The following is a 15,248-nucleotide window of genomic DNA, read 5'->3' as shown; positions in this document are numbered from 1 at the left end:
TAAGGAAAAACGTCACATGTTGCATTTTATTATCTTTTTCAGATCTAAAATTGAAGAGTTGATGAATATAATTTTTCTCATGTTTTTATGATTATATTTGATAAATCCGATAAACCGCAACATTGTTTTTGCCGATAAATTTCGAAATTTTTAACCTACATTTTTGAACATTATGAGTGTCATGGTATTTTTCCAGAATGTTCATGAGTTTAAATTTCAAATTTTTAATTAATTTGAAATTATTTGTGATTTATTTGAAGTTTAAAGCATTTTATTATAATTTTGAGTCCATTAATGAACAATTTTAAGAAATATAAGTTAATTATTGTCATAAGTTAGTGGAGACTAATTTCGAGTCCTAAGTTGGTTAGGGTAATTAACTTGTGCATAAATATGATTTTATATAATTTATTGTGATTTTAAAAGGTTGAATCACGCAAATCCGTAAAAATCGTTTAATATACAATATTGGCTCCTTAAAGGCGATTTAGCATAAAATTGGGCATGTTCATACATATTATAATGCTGCATTTTATTTATGATTGTCATAATTTTATTTTATGTAATTTTTGAATTATGTAATTTTACTTAGTATGGCCTTAGTTTTTAATTGGTATTACCCGAAATGTATGGGAATATCGATTCGGTTGTAATTTATTGTGATCTCATATCACCGTTTTGTAATTTAATTGATTTATTTTATTTTAATTACAAATGTATAATAGGAAATTATTTAATTTGTTATGTAATTGATTTATTTCGGAGTTCCTTGAAGACGGTGTCACTCAAGAAGGCGGTACATAAAGACGATGTTACCTCGAGATGCGTGCTAAAACCGAAGTTCAAGGGACCAATGGAGTTGGTTTCCGAATATTTAATAGTTAATTAGATTTTCTATTTTAGAAAGGCCATACTAGGATTTAATTTATGCTTTGCATTTTATTTATATGTTGCATGCATCGCTAAATCGCCATAACTAAAACATGCATTATCTTTTAATCGAGTTTATCGACCGTGTCAATTAGAATTACCGTAGTTCACCGCTTTAGTTCACTTAAAACGTGATAGTTAATAAATTGACATGACCTCTCGCTAAAATAATCAATTGAGACATAGCCTTACCAAAAAGTAGAAACCATGAAAACCTATTTCGCGAGGGAGTGCACTCGGCCCTACCGGAGTACAAACCTTATTACGTAGGGGAAGTGGGTGATAAATGTCTACCCACCGAAATCATGTTGATAAGGGATGAATCGGACCTACCGTGCCCAAGTTGATGTGGATTTGGATCATGGACACATTTATTCGAAATTTGGATTGAGCTCAACGGAAGTATTCGTGACCGTAGTCGCATGTGTCCGGGCTAAAGATAAATGTTAATGTAATTTTATCGACCAAGAGTTCTAAAAGTAGAATCGATTAAAGCGTTAATCCACCGAGTTATATTGATAAGGGATGAATCGGCCCTACCGTGCCCAAGTTAATATGAATTTGGATCTTGGAATCATTTATTATAGTTGGGTAGAGGTCACTATATAAATGTTCATATCTTGTTAATTTATTTACAAGTATGATATTAAAAGAAAAATGTTATATTTCCTTTTCCTCCATACTTGTAGTTCATTACAATGAATCCATCAAACGCTACCGCACCAATAACTATTGAGTCATGCCACAATGTTTTTGACGACGTTTGCTCCAACCATGATTTCGATACTACTATAGAACTTCATTTTGGGATAGGTTCGGATGGAAACCTTAACTTCATCACTTCTACTAGACCACCTACTACTACTAGATCTCGTGTGAGCCGGTCTCAGAAAGACCGCCTCATAAAATCTATAGGATCTTTGTCTCTGGAAGATAAAGATGCCAAAACTAGTGGGAGCTCAAGCAATCAAGTTCTTGCTTCAAAGGGCAAAAGGTTCAAGAAGAAGGGAAAGAAAGGGAAAAACTTCAAGCAAGTTAATGATGAAGCCATTATTGCTATGGCATAGGACATTGGCTTAGGAATTGTCCCATATATTTGCGAAATATAAGGGAAGGAATCATCGTTCCAAAAGGTAAAATTCCTAACGAAATTTATGTTATTGATATAAATTATACTTCCACTACGACATGGGTACTGGATAACAGTTGTGGTTCTCACCTTTGTAATCATTTACAGGGTTTAAGAGACGTGAAGAGGCTTAGCAAAGGAGATGTGGATCTACGCCTTGGAAATGGAGCTCGAGTTGCGGCCGAATCCAAAGGAACTTATGTATTAGCTTTGCCTAATGGATTTGAGTTGTATTTACATAATTGTCTTTATGTGCCTACACTCTCTAAAAACATTATTTCTATCGCTATGTTAGACATGGACGGATTTTTTTTTGTCATTAAGAACAATCGTTGTACTATTTCGAGGAATGACTTGGTTATAGGCCACGCTTCTTCCATTAATGGCATTTACATTTTAGAAACCTCGAATCCGACTAATGATATCTATAACATTCAATCAAAGAAAATCAAATCAAGTGACCCAAGTGAATCGTTCATTTGGCATTGTCGATTAGGTCACATAAATGAGAATCGCATCAAAAGATTAATTTCAAGTAATGTGATTACACCATTTGATTATCAATCATATGGTACATGCGAATATTACCTTCTTGGCAAAATGACTCGTAATCCCTTCAGTGGTAAAGGGACACGAGCTAGTGAACTATTGGGACTCATACACACCGATGTATGTGGACCAATGAGTATCACCGCTCGAGGAAATTATGACTACTTCATAACCTTCACCGATGACTTGAGTAGACATGGGCATGTCTATTTAATGAAATATAAGAGTGAAGCTTTTGAGAAATTCAAGGAATGTCAAAACGAACTAGAGAACCAATTGAACAAAAAGATAAAAGCACTACGATCCGATCGTGGTGAAGAATATCTTAGCCTTGAATTCGATTCACACTTGAAAAGTTGTGGTATCATATCATAACTTTCTCCACCCGGAACACCACAACTCAATGGTGTTGCCGAAAGGAGAAATCGAACCCTACTTGATATGGTTCGATCAATGATGAGTCAAACCGAGCTACCAAACTCATTTTGGGGATTTACGATTCAAACCGCAATTAGATCTTTGAACAATAGTCCCACAAAGACAACCGAAAAGACACCATGTGAGATGTGGACGGGAAGGGTTCCCAATATATCCTATATGAATATTTGGGGATGTGATGCTTACGTCAAGGCAAAGACCGACAAAAAGCGTGCCCCAAGATCCGAAAAATGCATCTTTGTAGGTTACCCCTCGACCGCTCGAGGATACTACTTATACAAACCACAAGAAAACAAAGTGTTTGTGTCTTGCGAAGCTGTCTTCTTAGAAAAATAATTTATTTCTAAGAGACAGAGTGGGAGAAATTTTGAACTTGATGAAGTTCGAGAGCCACAAACCGAAGTAGAGACGTAAGAAGATGTTCCTTCGTCATCTAACACGGTTGTCCCTCCTCCACTTAGAAGAACGAGCCGTGTTATTCACCATCCCGATCGATATGTCGGACTTATCGAAGAAGATGGAACACTCGATGTGTTGCTTTTGGAAAGTGACGAACCCGCCACCTACAAGGCCGCAATCTCTAGTCCTAATTCCTCCTTATGGCTTGAAGCCATGAAGTCCGAAATGGATTCTATGCATGAAAACCAAGTGTGGAACTTGGTAGATTTGCCTAAAGGAGCAAGACCTCTTCAATGCAAATGGATTTTCAAAGTCAAGAATGGCATAGAAGAACATGATGATGTCTACAAAGCTAGGCTAGTGGCAAAAGGATTTACCCAAGTCCAAGGTCTCCATTATGATGAGACCTTCGCCCCCGTTCCCATGCTATGATCCATACGGATTTTGTTAGCGATTGCCGCATTTCATGATTATGAAATATGACAAATGGATGTCAAAACCGCTTTTCTAAATGGGCATTTAGAAGAGGAGGTGTACATGATACAACCCGAAGGTTTTGTTGATTCTAAAAATCCTAACAAATTTTGCAAGCTTAAGAGATCCATTTATGGTCTTAAGCAAGCATCTAGAAGTTGGAATCATCGATTCGATCATGTTATAAAAGAGAATGGTTTCACTCGAAGTGTTGAGGAACCATGTTTATACATGAAATTTAGTGGGAGTAATGTTGTGTTCCTAATCTTGTATGTTGATGACATACTACTCATTGGAAATGATATTTCGATGTTATCTTCTGTTAAGAAGTGGTTAGGTAACCACTTCTAAATGAAGGATTTAGGAGAAGCACAATGCATATTAGGTATCCGGATCCATAGAGATAGATCCAAGAGGATATTGGCACTAAGTCAAGAGTCTTATGTTGATAAGATTCTTCGACGGTTCAGCATGGACAAATCTAAAAAGGGAGTGGTACCTATGGTAACTGGGACCATATTGAGCAAGTCTCAATCTCCCTCCGAACCCCATGATGTTGAACGCATGAAGTTGATCCCTTATGCTTCCGCTGTTGGATCAATCATATACGCCATGATATGCACACGTCCTGATGTCGCGTATGCCTTGAGCATGACGAGTTGATATCAAGGAAATCCAGGTGAGAGTCACTGGATAGCCGTCAAGAACATCGTTAAGTAGTTGAGAAGGACTAAGGATTCTATCTTAGTGTTTGGAGGAGACACCGAACTCCGTGTTAATGGTTACACGGACTCAAGTTTCCAAACGGATAGAGATGACATGAAATCACAAGCTGGTTTCGTTTTCATGCTCAATGGTGGTGCCGTTAGCTGGAGAAGCTTCAAGGAAGATGTGACTGCGGATTCAACAACGGAGGCTGAGTACATTGCGGATCGAGAAGCGCCAAGGAAGCTGTGTGGATCAGGCAATTCACGGAAGGTCTAAGAGTAGTACCTACCGCCAATGATCCCATCACTCTCTATTGTGATAATAGTGGGACGATGTTACAAGCTAAAGAGCCAAAGTCTAGTAATAGATCTAGACATGTACTTAGAAAATATCATGTAATAAGAGATTTCATTGAAAGAAAAGAAATTTCGATTTGTAAGGTTGGGACGGATGACAACATAGCCGATCCGCTCACCAAGCCTTTATCACAGGCCAAACATGATGGACATGTTGCGTCCATGGGACTTAAACGTGTACCAAGTTTATGTTAGATTTTGAAATGAAATAAAAGTGTTGTTTTTGTTCATATTCATAATCAAATTTATCTTTTATCTTTTCTTTATACATTGTTATGTCCAAACGGGTTGTAGAGACAATTGAACCCCGTTAAATTGAACGCGGATTAGCATTGTATTCGCCCATAGTTACTTACATGAGGTGACGTCTCGAAGTGACTAGAATGTGATGCGATGATGGCAAGTTCAAGTGCCATGGAGTCATATGAGAATGACTAGTCGATCACATAGACAGACTGTTAGGAACACTTTGTCGGGCCTTATGAACGCTTATAGAGTTCTGGCAAATTTATATAGCCTGGTCGTGGCGAGAGCTACTATAGTATTCTAATGAGTCGATTCTTTTGACTAAAGACTGTTCGCCTAAGATGGCACAATTTCAGATTAACTTTGATTTGTGTTACTATGACCTTCGTAAATGGGGTCAAATGGGCATATTTTTGGTTATGATGGTTGTGACTAGTCAAAGGGAATGAGTGCGATAGGAATTGTCCACCCCTAATCAGGGTTATAACAATATCTCAGGGCCACTCGAGGAGTAATGAACTGGAAATGCGTGGCCACGCTCGGAAGAAATCTATGGTAGATAAATCCGGTCAATCAGTTATTCTCTAGATCGAGGAAACCACTCTCGATATGATCACTTGCAAGTACGACCTGAAAGACACCTTGCATTGAGTGGGAGATAGTAATAGGACAAGAGAATTGGTGACGCACACTTGTCGAGGACAAGTGGGAGATTGTTGGAATATGTGTCCTCCGACAATAATGCGATCACAACTGTCGATCATGATGATCACATGTTTAAGTCTCATTTTAAAGAATACAATTGGGAAGTAATATTTTACTGTCAACTGGTCCACACATATCGGTAATGATTGGCTGACTAGAGTTTGACATTACTACCGTGCGACGGTGGTGATCAGTTGATCCCCTTACGTCATACCTAAAGGGTAACACTCTTAATTGATCATTTAATTGATCGTATGACGATACGGGTTAATTAAATTACTTAAAATTGACGGACGATTTTGGAAGTAATATTTACGTATCTCATTATACTCTGATTAAATAAGATACGGTCTAAGTGATCGAATTGTTTTATTACTTAGATGAAATTATTGTTTAAGGAAACAATTGCATTTGAATGAATAATTTATTATATATAAATACAAAATGTTGTGATTTATAATTGGTAAAATATTTTGGTACAAGTAATTATGAATTACTAAGTCAATTTTGTATATGACGTATGTTTATTAATGCGTTAATTTTTAATATGTTAAAAATACATAACAATTTTACATGACATGTGACATGTGACATGTGACAAATTGACAAATTGACAAAGATAAAATGGAATCCATTTTATCTTAATATGACCGAAGTTAGTGGGTGTTTTAGGATAAATATTGTGTTGATTTATTAAGTGAAAAACACAATTATATTACCTAAAAACTAGCCATGCAAACCTACTTGCTCTTGTAAAGACAACCTTGTTCATGCATTGGCCCCTTTACCCTCCCCCTACCCGGTTTCATTATAGAAAAGACCAAAGGAGTTTTCTCTATAATTAAACCTAATATACTACATGAAGAGTGTGTATTATTTTTCATTCATTCAACCATCTAAAATAAGAGTTTTAGAGTGATAAAATCTTCTTCCTTCTTCTCCTCTCTTAACCGAAATAAGAGAACAAAAATAAAGATTTTGGGTCAATTTTATTTAAATTAATATTGTTCTAGTAATAATAATATTAATTTTATTAAGAGATTACCTTGGGTATTAATCCTTGGGAGGGATTCTACACTTGAATCCTTGTTCTTCCATTTTAGGAGTGCTCAAGAACAAGTAAGAAGGAGATCTTACTTGTGCCCAATAATCCGAAATCTTCAATGTAAAATGATGATTTCTTTCTTATTCTTTTATCGTTTACATGCATAAGATCATCATTTAATTTTATGACTAAATTAAATCATCACATATATGAATATGTATAGTAATGAGATATAGATTTCCAACACGTGAAACTACTTATTTTTTCAGAGTAGGTTGTAAAATGTTTTACACCTTTCAAAAGATCTGGATATAAATCTGTTCAGGGCAGCACCCCGTTCTGTCAATTTCTGGATGTTCTTGACAGACTTGGGTGAGTGTAATTCTAGTAGGGCTTTATCTGTTCAGGGCTAGCTTCTATGCCTATCTTAGTCATCATGTATCCCAAGAACTTCCCTGCAGAAATTCCAAAGTGGCATTTGCAGGGTTCAGCTTCATGTCGTATTTCTCCAAGATCTGAAATGCTATCGCCAAGTGCTTTACATGATCTTCTGCATTTTTTGATTTCACCACCATGTCATCTATATAGACTTCCATGATGTACCCTATCTGATCTTTGAACATCATGTTGACCAGGCGCTGGTATGTTGCCCCTGCATTCTTTAGACTGAACGACATGGCAGTGTAAAAATATACGCCTCAGTCTGTAATGAATGCAGTATTTTCTTGGTCAGTAGGGTACATCTTTATCTGGTTGAATCCACTACAAGCATCAATGAATGTCAGCATTTCGTGCCTTGCTGTTACATCTACCATGGCATTGATATCTGGAAGGGGAAATGGATCCTTTTGACAGGCTTTATTCAGGTCAGTGTAATCTACACAGACCCTCCATTTTTCATTCTTTCTTTTCATGACCACTACGTTTCCCAGCCATTCAGGGTACATCACTTCCCTGATCATGCCCATATCCAGGAGTTTTTCTACTTCTTCGTTGATTATTGCAATCCTTTCCTATGCAAACATTCGTCTCTTTTGGTGTACAAACTTAAAAGATTGATCAATATTAAGCTTATGTGTAATTACATCAGCGCTAATTCCAGTCATATTAAAATGAGACCAAGCAAACCAAGAAGAATTATTTTTGAGAAATTTTACTAGTTCTAGCTTGACGGAATCATGGGCATCAGACACAACTAGTACATACCTGTCAGGATACTCAAGGTCGAGAATTACCTGATCTGTTTCCATCTTGGGTGGTGCTACATATGTGCTCCTGACAGGGTACGGTAATTTCTATGCGAGGGACTTTTCTGCCTTAGAAGGCTTTGGGGCTTCAGTAAAACATTCCTGGGCTGATTTGTGCTCACCTTTGATGGTTGCTACCCCCAATATATTTGTATTTTGACGCAATAATGATAGGTTGACCACACAGCTTTGACCTTGTGGATCCACGGCCTGCCCATGATTGCATTGTAAGATGAAAGGCAATCCATAACTCCAACTCTCTCATAGGATGCTACGCCGTCAGCATATGTGGGAAGATAAATTTCCCCCATTGTGCTCCTTGTTTCTCCACTTAACCCTACCAAGACACTTGACTTCTTGGTAATTAGATCCTCACTGATTTTCATGGCTTTGAGTACGTCAAGCATAATGAGGTTCACTGAGCTGCCGCCATCCACTAGAATTTTTCTTACAGTGGCTGTTCCAATTTCCATGGAGATTACCAGGCCATCGTGATGTAGATCGGGGATCCCTACCAGGTCACAATCACCAAAGGTGATAGGTGGTATGTTTCCCGGTTTGCAGGGTGACTTCATTTGAGGCATCCTGGCTATCTTTTTGTCTGCTGAACTGGCGAGGCCACAAATTTCCGATCCGCCATTTATGAATTTTACTTTATAAAGTGGGGGTGGCAGAGGAAGATTGCGTTCCTGCTTCTGCTCCTGGCTTCCTTTACTTTGATCTTCCTTTTTCCCTTTGGATTTAATCAGATCTTTTAGGTATCCAGCCTTTAACAAGTAGGCTACCTCTTTCCTCAGGGTGAAGCAATCCTCATTTGTGTGCCCTACGTCCATGTGAAATTCGCACCACTTGGAATGGTCCCTCCTTGGATTAGGATTTTCGACTTTCCTAGGCCATCTGACTATTGATCCCATGTTGTCAAGCCGCTGGATCAAGCCTGCAATATCAACAATGAAATTATGCTCATAAATAGGTGGGTGAACATTAGCCTTCATTTATTGTTCATATTCTAGGTCGACTTCTGAATGGTGTGGCCTAGAATATGGGGTAGATCTGTAGCTTCTGCTTCTGCCACGACTCTTCCTATTTGGCTTTTCATACTCCTTAGAACTGCAGGGCACTCCAACTTTGTAGCTTTTGTCCCTCTCTAGCCTGATATAAGCCAGAGTCTTAGCCTGAACATCTTCGAAAGTATGATAGGGATACTTAGTGAGTTCAATGTAAAGATCACTATTTGGTAGTAATCCCTGCCTGAATGCTTCCACTGCAGTTCCAACGTCACACATGGGAATAGACACGTTCTTTTTGTTAAACCTGGCGAGAAATACCGTGAGAATCTCATCTGACTTCTGGGTAATCCTATAAAGACATGAAATTTATCGAACCCATGTTTCGTTTTCCCTATGAAGTGCAGTTATAACAGCTGCAAGAGTGAAAAATTCAAAACGTCAAATTATGTTTTCTTTTTTCACTTTTGCAAATCACATCATCTATTCTGATAACATTGTTAATGAATTCTACATATAATAAGTTACTGTTACAGTAACAAACTTATTAGTAATATATTCCAAAATATTCCAAAATATGTTCCACTGTCTATGACAGCCACTATTACGTTGTTAAAGTAACATTGTTTTAGAGTACATCACTTGATTTTCACTTTAAAACGAAGTACAGGCATTTCGGTGTTGAGTGGCTTCGGTTCATTCTCAATCGGTGGTTGTTTGTCTGACAATTCATGTTCCGTTGCCTTCCCTTTGAGCATTCTAGCGGCTTCCCTCCTTGCAGCTATATCAGGCCAGATTGTTTTCTTTGATTTTTTGAAGATTTCAACAGCGTCCAACAATTCAGCCCGTATTTTGTTGATGTCAGCCATGAGCAAACATGCAGCAATTTGGGAAGCACATGCCCGCCGATAAAATGTGTTGTTGAGCAAAGAAAACTTGTTTGAATATCCCAAAAAATTGGAGACGGCTGTCATAGTGATACAGGCTGACTTTTCAAATACGGAAGCCCGTTTCTGCCATTTAAACTTCACATTTACCACAGGATAGCGGAGCATTTCAGTTACCCTCACGTCGCCCTTTGTGTCCAGGTAGTCACTCATGCAACCGGCCTGTCAGAAACAGAACATTAATTTCCTTTTACTATCAATTGAGAAATCTGTATAATCAACAATGTTACAGTATAGGTGTAACAGTAACACTGAAACTGTAACACCCGCCCTTTTTGTATAATTTTCATAAAGAAAAGTAATACTTTTACATTACTTTACCTAGTTAATTTCATTATATTACTAAAAGTGAATTTAATTAAAGCTATAATTTTTAAAGCTTACTTTATACGAAATATACGTTTTAACCGGATGAAGTAATAATAATAATAATAATAATAATAATAATAATAATAATAATAATAATAATAATAATAATAATAATAATAATAATAATAATAATAATAATAATAATAATAGTGTTAATAGTAATAAGTTCCGTCTTAAATTATAGTAGGTTTAAGACGTATTTTTTAAGTCTAGCTAGGAATCGTCACACGTTCTCATGTGAGATTAGACTAATCTACCCTCGACCTAGTCCGAGTCGACAACTCAATGCTCAATTCATCACCCAATTAATACAATACTTTATCTAATCTCCTCTCACAGTTTTCTTTGTTTCGGTTGTGGACCAATCCTAAGCCATTGCCCTCCCTTCCTTTTTCCACCTACCTGGTAAACCACAAAAAGGAAAGCAACCTGCATTGTGAAAACAATAGACGAAGCAGAGGTTAAAAGCTCCATTTTCACGACCTTGTTACACAGATCCCGGCCCCATTTCTTCACCATTCCTCTTAAATTTTGTACCGTTCTCACCCCCTTTCCTTCCTTCATCTTTCAAGGTAAGAAAGACATAGTCTTGTGGAGTTTTCGTCTCGACCCGTTTCATGAATGTAACGTTTTTAAGCTAATCTCGGCTGTTATTACGGTTTCTAGGTGAAGGATTTGAAGACCCGGAGTAAGACTCAAGCTTTGGGGACCGTTTATTCGAAGAATAAGGAGCGTTTAAGGTAACGGTGATGGGATTACTCGACATTATGTCGAAATCTATATGTGCTTAAGTGTGTTTTACCCTTTTATAACATAAAGTTTATTTCTTGATTGAGTTCATGTGGTGTCCTTTGAGACGGTTTTATTCGAGTTTTACTTATCCATTTTGAGAAAAGTTGGTACCTTTGGATTCTTGGTGGAGTGGGGAATCATGTTGGACAATTTGTTTGGAGGAATACTATCATTTTCGTGCTTAAAATTTCATTTTAAGACAGACACAAGACTGATTATAAAACCGTGGATATGGGCTGCATTGGGTCAGTTTTGGACGCGATTTTTAGGTTGAAATGGTTGTTGGTTCGAGTCAATTTGGTTGCTCATGTCTTGTGTGCATATACATGAATGAATATAGTCTTTTGTCTGGATGAATTCCGCCTTGTAACATGCTTAAAAACTTGTCTTAAGACGGCCTCATGAATTTGTTAGAAAAACCAAGTATAAACAAGTTGATGATGGGTGATTTTCTTGGACTGTTTTTGAGTCGATTTTACTGATGATTTGTGCCAATTTTTTATTTTTCGTCTCATGTGAATATCCATGTATGTAATGGGTTGGTTGTATGTAAGAAATTCTATTCTTTTCATGCTTAAATTTTCGTCTTAAGACGGTCACAAATGAGCTTCCTTACTCGTGAAAATGGCTTTTGTCGGGCAGTGTCATCAGACCTGCATTTGGATAAGTTTGGTAATGTAACTGAGCAAATCCAATCATTCACATAAGTTTGGATTCCTAGCTACTTATATTGTTTGCGTCGATGCACTATATATGTTATGTTTTTGGCTAGTTTGAACCATTCCTCTTTCTTCCATCATTGATTTCATAAGTATAAAGAAAATCTTAGCTCTCAGAAACCTACTATATCTATTTCAATTTCAATACAATTGCTATGTGTTATATTTAGAATTTAGAGCATTGACATTTGACAGAGACATTTCTAGTCTGTCTTTGAACCTGTCAATTTTAAGCATTTAGGTTAGTTCTCTAGTGTATTCCGCTTAGTGTATCTTGTCTTTTCAGCATTATTGTATTAGACTAGTAACTTGTCTGTTCTGTCGAGTTGTGCATGGTCCGTATTCCTTCTCTGTTTGGTCAGCACTGCTGCTGCATTTTTTTTATCTTTGGGCTGTTGTTGCTGTGTTGTGCAGGAGCTACGGCCAATCTGTGCAGGCCGTGGCTGGGCATTGTCGGGGTGCGGCCAGGCCGTGGCTGGGCAGGGTATGGTCACGGCAAGGTCGTAGCCTCGGTTGGGTTAATTTTTATCCGTGAAATATTTTTTTGTTCGGGTTTAATTAAATTGAATTTCTTTACATGTTTTATGCATCTTAAATTCCTTATTTGCCATTTATTTACATATTTCTCACATGAGTCATAAATGTGGAACTTATTGTTTATTCATGTCATAACTATTTGAAATATCTTCATTTATCTATTATATGAGCTTTAATGAATTTATTCTCATTTATTTATCGTATTTCAAATACGAGCGATTTATTCTACTTGATTAATTGATGAGTCGTATTCTTGTGAAAATGTCATAATGCTATGCCTTCTTGCTTGACTAATTTACACCTCTCTCGTTGGCCGTTCTGCCGAGGGTTGGTTATTATACTCCTTCGACACTTCTCTCGTTGGCCGTTCTGCCGAGGGTTGGTTATTATACTATTTCGACACCTCTCTCGTTGGTCGTTCTGCCGAGGGTTGGTTATTATACTCTTTTGACACCTCTCTCGTTGGCCGTTCTCCCGATAGTTGGTTACTATGCTTTCTCGACACCTCTCTCGTTGGCCGTTCTGCCGAGAGTTGGATATCTTATTTTATTTCTGCCGTTCTGCCGAGAGTTAGGTACTCGACTTCCGTTCTGTCGATCGAGTCTTGGGTGCGAACCGTTCAACAGTAGGTCGAGTCTGGCCAGGTTACACTAGGACCTACCAGGGAAAAGTGAGTCTAAGGGTAGCTAGTAAAGGTCTTGCATAGTCGGATAGTTGCATATGACATACTTCCGTAATTAATTGCATTTCATTTCTTTACCTTCTTATTTAATTGTGTATGTCCATAAATTGCCTAGTTATTATCCTATTGTGTCTCCTCTTATTAATCCATTATATATATAATCTCGTGTTCTCTCATGTTTCAAGTTATTTACATTTTAATTAACATGCTTGCCTATCTGAGTTCTTTGTTATGTTTGTATCGATTTAATGTGGCTGGGAGGATCCTTGAGTTACTCCCCACTGACTGTGGCGTTCATGTTTACATGAATGATAGGTACTAATCGGCGTTTATATGGGGTGAAGACATGTGTGAGCTAGCGAGTACCTCGACCCTTGGATCATGTTATTTTTACCCTTTTATGACGCGTAGACTTATGTCCTAAATATGTTATTCGTGGGATATCTTTTCCCCGTTTACTAAACTTGGATTGTAAACATCTAAATTTACCCATTTGTACTTGTTTACCTATGTTATGGATACCTCGTGTTAAACTTCGATAAAACTTTAAAAAAAAAATTCAAAATTTTCATGTTTTTCCGCTGTAGTTTATTAAGTTGTATCTTCCGCTTTAACGCGGGGTGTCACAGAAACTACATAAAAATGTTACAGTATAGGTATTACTGTAACACTGAAACTGAAACTGAAACTGTAAACATACAATTTGACAACTCAGGGGACTTACTGCTGCCGTTGCGATGTCGTAAGTGAATGAAGACTCCCAGTTAGCATACGATTGACTGTCGATCACACTAATCTCTTTGTTGAGGAAATTAATACACACACAGAAGTAGTGATAGCCATCCAAACAAGGTATAAAAATAAGTTCGGCATCAAGTCTGTAATTTGCCTTGCTCGCGTTGATGAAATTATCCCAAATTTCAAACAACTCGTTCTTTATATCAGACTGTTCACTATCCTCTTGCATCACAGCCAGTAGAGCATGCTATAGTTTTTAAAAAAAAAATAAAAAAAAATGTAAAGGTTAGATTTCCCTTGTAAAAGAATCATATGTTATTGAACAGAAGCAGACATTTAACACCGATGCAACTTACCATGTGACCTAGTCCTAAGTAAAGTATGGTTGGCCCTGCTGCCCTTGTGCCTCTTTTGGCTGTTCTCGACATAATTCAAGAGTAGAGACCAGCATTCAAACATCATCCAATTTGTGTGACTCCTAGGACGTAGTGAGAGTATATCAGCTCTTGTCAACCTCCGGTTGTCTCCAAACGCAACCAGGATCTCACTGTTACAGAACCATAAGAGTCAGATTACTCAAGAGTTTTTGCAGAAACAGTGTAACATAAACGTGTTTCAAAAACACTTTTACAGAAACAGTGTAACAGTAACACTTTTACAGTAACAACAAGCATTTTACCCTTTGTGGAAGTCGATATCATCCATAAACGCATAATCAAGAACGTGCCTTCTCAGATTAGTTGGTACTGGACAGCAGTTTCCGATTTGCTCTCATAAATTCAGAGACTAGGAATATTTCACCGTCAATTACACCGTGACCTAGAGAACATCCCATAGCATCATCATTATGAAATTTAAATATTATCTCCTCATCTTCACCAATTGGTCTAGGAGAACGCTTGTAAGCAACCGACTTCACCTTCGGCTTTTTGGGCTCTTCCTCCTTTTGTTTTTCCTGTGGCTCATTTGTTTTTTCCTCTTCCTTTTTTTTCCTTCTTCTCTTCCAGCCTTCTTTTTTGTAGCAGCTTTTTCTTCAGTTGTTCCCTTTCATTCCTGAATTTTGATATCCTCCCTTGCACCTCTTTTCGTACTTGATTCAAGTCGCTATGAACAAGTATTGCACATATTTCAGCACGTTACAACATTCTTTTCCGTTCATTCCCCAGCTCACAATCAAAAACAATACCTGTGTAGCAAGCCATGTGCATCATCATGAAAACTCCACAATCCA

General features: G+C 37.4%; 1 long non-coding RNA gene across 2 annotated transcripts; it reads left to right on the top strand.

The window, feature by feature from the left end:
- Positions 1-10,920: 10,920 nt before the first annotated feature.
- On the top strand, positions 10,921-13,816 carry LOC141598398 (uncharacterized). Of its 2 annotated transcripts, none has more exons than XR_012523484.1 (4): positions 10,921-11,121; positions 11,216-11,289; positions 12,475-12,560; positions 13,595-13,816. It is a non-coding gene; the product is annotated as an uncharacterized LOC141598398 (long non-coding RNA). The 2 variants fall into 2 exon arrangements; XR_012523485.1 differs by having other exon boundaries at positions 12,475-12,572.
- The last annotated feature ends 1,432 nt before the right edge of the window (positions 13,817-15,248 follow it).

The sequence above is a fragment of the Silene latifolia genome, chromosome 9 (assembly GCF_048544455.1).
Source record: "Silene latifolia isolate original U9 population chromosome 9, ASM4854445v1, whole genome shotgun sequence".
Lineage (NCBI taxonomy): Eukaryota > Viridiplantae > Streptophyta > Magnoliopsida > Caryophyllales > Caryophyllaceae > Silene > Silene latifolia.
The sequence above is the reverse complement of the archived record's forward strand: the minus strand, read 5'-3'. Positions and strand labels throughout refer to the sequence as shown.